At 44.8% G+C, this 9,448-nt stretch overlaps 1 pseudogene; it reads right to left on the bottom strand.

Annotated features, from left to right (window-relative positions):
• Positions 1 to 343: 343 nt before the first annotated feature.
• Positions 344 to 2,991, bottom strand: LOC117544049 (annotated as a pseudogene).
• Between the last annotated feature and the right edge of the window lie 6,457 nt (positions 2,992 to 9,448).

The raw sequence follows: 9,448 nt of genomic DNA on the forward strand, positions 1-9,448 counted from the left end.
CAAGATATTTAATGAATATTTAATGATGAAATAAGTTGATTTCCAAAAATATAGCAAAGAAACACTCAACCATGCATTAAATAACACTGTAAGTCAATACGGGTCATTTTTGACCCATGTTGTGTCTTAGAGGGGGTTTCCATAGCTTGTGTATCAGAGGGTTACAAAATAAAATAAGAAGCACCCCATAAAAAAGGGCACTTTCTCTGGAGGAAGAAAAGGGCAGGGGCTCAAGCCCACTTTGAGGTCTATGTGTGCACGTGCCTGCTCAAGACTGACTATCCGCCACAACCTCTTCTCCATCAGCTTCGTATGGCACCTTGGACACAAGAAGAACATCCTGTTTTTGTTTTTGAAAGACAAACCTTTATTAATGATCCAAACATTTCATTTAATCACACATCCCATCAGTAAAGTCTGTTCAATGATTTCATGATCAGTCTCACTTTCTCCACATGAATGTGTTTCATCTCAGCTGTTTCAAACAGAGTCAGACATGATTTCCTTATTGATTATTATCATGATAATTAATGTTCTATAAAACATCAGAGTACCCAATTTCTATTTGGATAACAACAACAACAACAACAACAACAACAATTCGTCTGCAAAACAATAACTGTAATATTATACAATGTATTTCCCAAGCAAAGACTCTAAGCTATTCCCAGGAGAATAATGAAGGATGTACTTATTGATTATGATCATGACAGGAAGTGATATCATTTTGAATAAACATGTGATGATGAAATAAGTGTTATAACCATCTGGGAACTCATGTTTTAGTTAATTCAGCAACAATAACATTGAATCTGTCAAAAAGAATACATGTGATTATAAATGCCTCTATTGTTTTAGAACCAGAATAAAATGTGTAGAATAAAAGAAGCTCTGCTGCTTTCTCTCTGAAGACTCGTGCACTACAAGAGAAACAACAACATGAATCAAAAGAAATATCCAACACATATTTAGAGCAAAGTTTACATATCAGTTCAGGTGAACAAGGATCCTCCTGAGCAGTGACAGCCTCCATGGCTAACAGACACAGGAAGGAGCCGGAAGAAAGTCCAGCATCTACAGAACAACTCGTGAGAAGATGTTGAAGCCCCGCCCATCATGTTTGATTGACAGCTGATCTCTGCAGTGAAGACATGGACAATCAGCTCTGATGGACACACGGTGAGTTTAAGAAGTAGAAGAGTTCCTCCAAGGACTTCAGGCTATTTGAGTTTACAAAACTCAGCAGTGTCTCCATATTCATAACAAAGCAAACTCCAGCATGTAGCGGCTGAGTGAATGTGGTCTGCACTCTGTGGAGGAGAGTCATGGTTTCAGAGACGCTGTAGAAGGACAGAACACCTGCTCTGTGATCCAGGTACACTCCTACTCTGGAGGACGGAGGACCTGAGACGGGAGTGTTGATACTGTTGTAACGAAATGAACATCTGTTTTGGTCACAAATCTAAGGACCAAGATTTGTCATTGAATCCAAATACACTTTCCCTCCCTGCTCTGCTGATATTCTTGTATGAGACTGCTACAGAAACTCCTCTCCCTTTCCGCTCCACCTCCCAGTAACAACGTCCAGTCAGACTCTCTCTACTCAGGACCTGAGGATAATCAGTGAATCTGTCTGGGTGACTAGAATAAGACTGATGTTGTGTCATGTATGTTGCTTTTCTGCTCCCCTCAGATAATACCAGCCTCTTGTGTGTTTGCTGTGTTTGGATCCAGAGTGATCTCCTGTGAATATGTTAAGAACCCAGCTCTGGTGGTGGGCTCTGCTGCTGACAGTAAAACATCCACTTCAGTCGGTGAGACGTTTGTCCATCCCTCTCTCAGGACGTCCTGTAGTTTGTCTCTGACTGCTGACAGGGCCGCCGTCACGTCCTCAAAGTAGCTCAGAGGACGGATGTTGATGCTGGAGGAGTGTGTAGCTTCACTGAGGGCTGGCAGTGAGGGGTAGCTGAGCAGAAACTGGTTGTGATCCTCTGTGTGAGACAGCAGCTTCAGCTCAGCGTCTCTCCTCTTCAGCTCAGAGATCTCCTGCTCCAGCTTCTCCTGGAGCTCTCTGACTCGACTCACTTCTCTCTTCTGCTGGGATCTGAGCTGCTGCTTCACATCAGAGCTTCTCTTCTGCATGAGACGGATCAGCTCAGTGAACGTCTTCTCACTGTCCTCCACTGCTTTATCAGCAGAGCCATTGACGGCCTCCACCTCCTGCTGAAGCAGCTTCACCTCCTTCTCTCCGTCCTGGATCCTCTGCTGGATGTTGAGTCGACTCCCCTCCAGCTCTCTCTGCCTCTCAGTCCTCTCTGCTGCAGCAGACACCGTGTCGTGGCCTTTGTGTTCGTCCATAGAGCAGAGATAACAGATACTCTGCTGATCAGTGCGGCAGAATATCTTCATCACCTCGTCGTGACGAGAGCAGATGTTCTCCTGGAGCTTCTTGGAGGGCTCCACCAGCTTGTGTTTCTCAAAGGCAGGTGATTCATAATGCATCTGGAGGTGTTTCTCGCAGTAAGATATAAGACACACGAGGCAGGACTTACAGGCTCTCAGCTTCCTCCCAGTGCAGACATCACAGGCCACATCTTCAGCTCCAGCATAGCAGAGATCAGCAGGAGCAGCTTGGAGTCCAGTCTTCTTCAGCTCCTCCACTAAAGCTGCTAACATGGTGTTTTTCAGCAGGACAGGCCTCGTTGTGAAGCTCTGCCTGCACTGAGGGCAGCTGTGGATCTTCTTCTCATCCTCTCCGTCCCAGAAGCCTTCAATACACTTCATACAGTAGTTGTGTCCACAGGTAGTCGTCACTGGATCCTTCAGTAGATCCAGACAGATGGGACAAGAGAAGGTTTCCCGGTCCAGCTGAACTCCTTTCTGCGCCATTTCACCTCTCAGTAGCAGTGAGTGTGTGAGTTTCACTTCCTGAGAGCTGAAACTAGTGTGAGCTGTGATCTGAACAGCATGTGTGTGTGGGCGGTGAATGTGGCCTATCAGCTCTCGTACTTTACCCACATGTTGGTTAACCCCTCCTCCTCCTCCTCCTCCTCCTCCTCCTCCTCCTCTCCTCCTCCTCCTCCTCCTCCTCCTCCTCCTCCTCCTCCTCCTCCTCCTCCTCCTCCTCCTCCTCCTCCTCAGTGTGGCTCTGAAGGGGAGGAACCAGGAAATACAGAGTGGAGCTGGCTGTGTCTGAGAGCAGGAAGAAGAGGGAGGGCTTATCAGACTCTGACCTACACAGAGCCTCGGTTACAACCTCCTCTTCATTTGAAAAGAGCTTTTAGTTGTAAAATAAGTTGGTAAACTTACAAAATCTGAAGGGGGTTAAATACTTGTTTCCTCCACTGTAAATGTATCGCCTCAATGTCCTGAAATAGCTGATTGATTTAATAGTTGAATGTACAGTAAGTCGTTTTTTACTGTAAGTACTAGTAGTAGTAGTTTTGATTGTGTGTGTGTGTGGGGGGGGGGGGTGGAAACCTTCTTTTAAATCTTTTCACCCTCTGTTACGTGCCGTAGTGTTTGTGTGGTCGTGTGGGTGTTTTTCTCTCTCTCCCTCTGACTCCCCAGGTGCAGCCTCTCCCCAGGTGCTCCCAATCCTCAATCAGGGCCTCCATATAGGACAGGAGGAAGGTTGCTGCTTTCTCTCTCCTTCTCATCTGGCTGCATGGGTGCAGCATGTCTCTGTGTGAGACCCAGCATAGTTGTGTGTTGTTTACTGTAAGTTTGTTTTGTAATTGGGCTGGTGAGCCGCCTTACTTATTACACTAATTAAAACCTCACTTAAACTCCTTCAGCATTCAGTTTCCTCTCCTTTTTCTCTCGTCCGGCTATCTTGTGTGTCGCTACTTCCCTTGGTACCCCTAGCTCTACAAGGGAACGTAACATGGGGGCTCGTCCAATCTTTGAGACAAAGAGTGAGTATTTGGTTGTTGTTTAGTGTTGATATGGTGTTTGGTGGTGAGCAGTAGTGTATATAAGCGTAGAATTGGCTGTGAAAGTATTTACTGTTGAACATCTTCCTCAGTTTAGACAGGGGAGTGTCTAGCTGGACTGAATCAGTCCTTCCTTCAGGCACTCATTTTTTATTTTGCCTTTTTTATTTTCGGGGTAATCCTGGGTGGGGATTTATTCCCTGTTGGGGGCAGGCGATTCAGGGTTTCGGCCGCTGATGTTTGCCTTTAAAGTCGCCTCGAGCCCGGCACGCCCCAGAAGATAGTTAGGTAAGTTTGGTAGGCAGGATCTGGGGAAGTTTGTAAATAAATAAATAATAATATTGTAAGTTGCTGAGCATGGTTTTTGTGTTGGAGCAGTTTGTGGCCAGTCCTACTGTGGGTCAGCTAGAGGGGTGCAAGAAGGTTGATTTGCGGTTAGTTGCTGACCATTATCACGTTTCTGTCTCCTCGGCTCTGGTAAAAAGTGAACTCAAGGCTACTTTGATAACTGGACTAGTTGAACAGGGGGTTTTGAGGCGGCCTGCTTTAGTGGAATCTCCTGGCACGGTGGTTCAGAGTGCTACGGAACAGGCAAACATTTTCACCACACCTCAGTTTGACTCGTTTTCGGCAGGATCCTCACCTACGGGGTCTAAATTAGATGCCAGGGTAAAAGTGCGTATGGCTCGTCTCCAGTGTGAGAGGGAGGAGCGTGAGCGAGAGTTTCAGCTCAGGAGGGAGTAGGAGATCAGGAAGCAGGAGCAAGAGCTGGAGATCAGGAAGCAGGAGCTGGAGCTGGAGAGCAGGAGCTGGAGCTGAAGATCAGGAAGCAGGAGCTGGAGCTGGAGATCAGGAAGCAGGAGCTGGAGCTGGAGATCAGGAAGCAGGAGCTGGAGCTGGAGATCAGGAAGCTGGAGATCAGGAAGCAGGAGCTGGAGCTGGAGATCAGGAAGCAGGAGCTGGAGGTAGACACTGCTGTCCGGATGCGTCAGCTAGAGCTCCAAGCAGCTGTGGTGGGTGATTCTGCAGTTACACCTTCTGGTCCTGCTGCCTCCTTTGACGTGAGCAGGCATATTTCTTTGGTCCCTGTGTTTCGTGAATCAGAGGTCGATGTCTATTTTAGTGCATTTGAGCGCATTGCTGCTGCTCTGCACTGGCCAGAAGACGTGTGGGCTATTCTTTTACAGTGCAAGCTAGTCGGCAAGGCTCAAGAGGCTTGCTCTTCTCTTTCTGTCGAGGACAGTTTGGTGTATGACAAGGTGAAAGGTGCTATTCTCAGGGCATATGAGCTTGTGCCTGAGGCCTACAGGCAGCGTTTTCGCGGCATGAAGAAAGCTTCTGGCCAAACGTACGTGGACTTCGCAAGGGAGAAGAAAGCCCTCTTTGACAGGTGGTGTAGAGCGTGTAAAGCTGATGACATTGCTTCAGTGTGCGAGCTAATGATGTTAGAGGAGTTTAAACACTGTGTACCGGAGCGTGCGGTAGTCTACCTGAATGAGCAGAAAGTGACTACCTTTCAGCAGGCTGCCATTATGGCAGACGAGTTTGCGCTGATACACAAGAGCGTTTTTTTTTCAGCGTGATCCTCCTCAGCGGGACGCTTATCGTAGAGCTCCTGACAATTACGTTCCCGGTGCCAGTGTTCCATTGTTAGGTCCCAGGATAAACAGAGCTTGTCATTTTTGTCTGGACCCAGGTAATATGATAGCAGACTGTGCAGCTTGGAAGAGAAAGCAGACAGTGGATGGCAAGCGCCCAGAAGGGGTGGGTTTGGTTACAACAGTGTGTCCTAGTGGACGGGCCACTGTTAACAAAGGGCCTGATGAGTGCTTGAAACCGTTCATCTCTACTGCCTTTGTCTCTCTGTCAGGAAGGGTGGAGGACCAGCGGCAGGTCACGGTGTTGTGAGACAGTGGTGGCTCAGTCATTCATCCTTGCCGGTGCCCTGCCCCTGAGTGCTGAGTCTGCCTGTGATGTGAATATGGTGGTGAGAGGTATTGAAATGGGTTCTGTGCCCGCACATCTTCACAATGTCCATGTCCAGTCTGAACTGGCTACTGGTTTCTTTCCAGTTGCTGTGCTCCCCAAATTTCCTGTCGACGGTGTAGATGTCATAATGGGTAACGATATAGCCGGGGGTAAAGTGTATCCTCAGGGCAGTTATCCTCACTGTAGGGCTCGTAACAGACGTGTCACACGTGCTCAGTCTATTTCTCTCCCAGATCCCGACACTAGGAGATTGTGTTTCTTTTGTCTTGACCCTGGTCATTTGGCGGCGGAGTGTGATGCTTGGAAGCAGCAGGTGGCAGCTTCCAAGCATCCAATGGTATGCTGGTGAACTGGGTGGTGGGTGTTGTTGGTAACTGTGACCAAACACTTGTTTGGTTTTATGGGGGGAAGTGTTACGTGCCGTAGTGTTTGTGTGGTCGTGTGGGTGTTTTTCTCTCTCTCCCTCTGACTCCCCAGGTGCAGCCTTGATTGCAGCCTCTCCCCAGGTGCTCCCAATCCTCAATCAGGGCCTCCATATAGGACAGGAGGAAGGTTGCTGCTTTCTCTCTCCTTCTCATCTGGCTGCATGGGTGCAGCATGTCTCTGTGTGAGACCCCAGCATAGTTGTGTGTTGTTTACTGTAAGTTTGTTTTGTAATTGGGCTGGTGAGCCTGCCTTACTTATTCACTAATTAAAACCTCACTTAAACTCCTTCAGCATTCAGTTTCCTCTCCTTTTTCTCTCGTCCGGCTATCTTGTGTGTCGCTACTTCCCTTGGTACCCCTAGCTCTACAAGGGAACGTAACAGTTATGGATTCAAAAACAACCAAATCACGATACTAACAAAGTGAATGATTTCCTGGTGATACTGCTTCTACCTGTCAGTGCTTAGATATTATCACGCTGAAAAAATGAATACAGAATTCCAACAAACTGTCATCAAATGTCTTTCTATTATGAATTTAGATTGAAATGTATATCCCCATAATGACCTAAACAATAAAGTCTATGGCTTTTACTTCTTCACCAGGCTAGTTACATGATGTTGTCTAAATTAAATTCTGTCTCATTACATTACTATGTTTTAGCTTTAACTGTAATATGTTCTTTCTACATTTCAAACCTCAGTTACTTTTATACCTGTTGAAACATTACTCACAGGTCAACTTCTTCCGTATTCCATTCTGGAATTACATCTCTCACAGTAGCCCCTTGGCCACTGATTCTGCATCTGTGTTACCTGCTATAACTCAATCAATATTAGAGACATGTCAACATCCATCAAACAGTATCTTATCCCCAGATATGGAGCAGGTTCATTCTAAAACTGTCAATCAATGGTCAGACACTCCCCCTTTTTTACACATGAACCCATGTGTAACCAAAATCCTGTATGGGAAGAAAACCTTCAGGTAATAATTGATTATAAGAAAATACCAAACATCATTCACAAATGTACATCCATCATTTTCCACAGTAAACACTTCAGTGAAATGAAGTGTTTCTCTCCATCTTTCAGTCCCAAAAGAAACAGAAATCTTCATGTTTTAGTTTGAGGCTTCACATTCTGCAAAACAGCCACTGCCTGTGGGAGTGAAATATCAAGTAGATTAGAAACGGGTGTTTACGGGTCACACATTTTAGGAAACCTCTCATTTCCCACAGAGCCCCAGAATAATGTGTTAGGCCAAAAGCATGCTTGATTAGTCATTGTTTTAAATCATGCAGTTGCATTGATCACATGCAGACATACACTCACTCACACTGTCAGGTTGTAAAGTCAAGTTTGGTCAGGTTCACCCCAGAGTCAGTCATTGACAGTGCCTTCTCAAGTCACACTGTTCAGTGTTCAGGGTCAAAGGTCATTTGGTCTCAGTCTTTTTGGCCATGTGTCGTGCTCTGCATAGACTTTGACATTTCAGCATAGGCCAGTACCCTTTGTCTACAAACATCTGTCATATATGGAGCGCCATCATTTATTAATTCACGATTACAACTATAATTTCCAGATATCTCTAACTTTTCATTGGGACAGCTGTTCCCCACACTTCCTGCAACTTGGTACAAAACTCACTTCCTTATTGTTCTACTACTGCAGTTCATTTCCCACCTAATCTATATTAACATGTCTAATAGATCAGAAATGTGTGAATATAAATATTTCTTGAGTCAAAACATTATTAGGATCTGTAAAGCTCTGCTATGTATTTCATAACTCATTATATTAATTTATCTTCAATTCTGGTGCACTTAAAGAACAATGTTACCCTCTTTAACAGTGCGTGGAACCCTGGGTGTCCGAACATGCAACAATTACTCCCTACTTTATCAAGGATTTACAAACAGAAGTCATTTCGTATGTCCATCCGAAAGCCCATCTATGGTAATAACTATGCCACCATGGTGAAACCAGTACCTCAAATTGAAAATACTATATTTTGTTTAGAACTAGCTTTCCCATTCAACATGACCTATATAAATAAATGTTTGTCTGATCTTATAGAGATGTTACTAAAACTCTCCCTTTGAACTGATCCATACTGTAACAAATTAAAACACTACCAAATTCACACATGAATAAAAACTCTAAAAGAATCATTTGTAAATATGATGAAAGATTGAAGAATATGGTTCTACACTGTACTCCTAACTCCCAAACACCCACTACTTAAAGTCTAGTGCATACTTCCATCATGCCTCCCCCCTTTTCCATCAGTGTGTTTTAGGATGATTTTCACTTCACTCCTAATAGTTTTCCTCTTATACCGCTATTTTAATTTACCAATTGATTAATTCATGGTTAATACATCTTCTTATCTTCACTTATTTATCAAGTCAATTCAGTTCCTTTAAATTTGGTTCTTTAAAATACATTAGTAGATACCTTGTGGAGTATTCACAATAACTAATCCTCTCTATGAAATCCGTTCATCTTTAAGCAGATACTATTTTCCTTATTTATCTTTTGTTCATGATAACAATGGTATAACAACCACATCACGTTTTACCCATAGCTAGTTCGCTATAACAAGACGTTAGTATGGTGTGACATAATATCCAGATGTCTTGTTTGCTAACCAAGAATATTAAAATTACTTGAAATCTTGTTCAGTATTCACAGACCATCATTTAAAACAGCAAGCCTCTTATCTAAACACTAAGCATTAAGGTTTCTACACCCCCCCCCCCTGGGAAACTCTTGCACAATTATGCTGTAAAATCATTGCATCATTCCTTCAGAGTCTGAACCATCTGAGGCAAGCATGTCTCAAGACCTTGTCATAATGAGCACAGTCAGTGATGCAGCTGTAGTCAGTGGTAGGGTCCCCAAAAAAGCTAGGACCGGCCCTGGTCAGTGGGCTCCAAGGAAACTCTCCCTGGCATTGGGATGAGGGAAGGAATCACTTGGCAGACACACGTTGTCCTCTGTACAGCAGAAATCCCCCAAAACCGCAGTACCTCTTCACACCACTGTTGCCTTGACAACGAGGCACAAGCAAAATGTCAATATCTCCTCAGAGATG

This window comes from Gymnodraco acuticeps, unplaced genomic scaffold (genome assembly GCF_902827175.1).
Source record: "Gymnodraco acuticeps unplaced genomic scaffold, fGymAcu1.1, whole genome shotgun sequence".
Lineage (NCBI taxonomy): Eukaryota > Metazoa > Chordata > Actinopteri > Perciformes > Bathydraconidae > Gymnodraco > Gymnodraco acuticeps.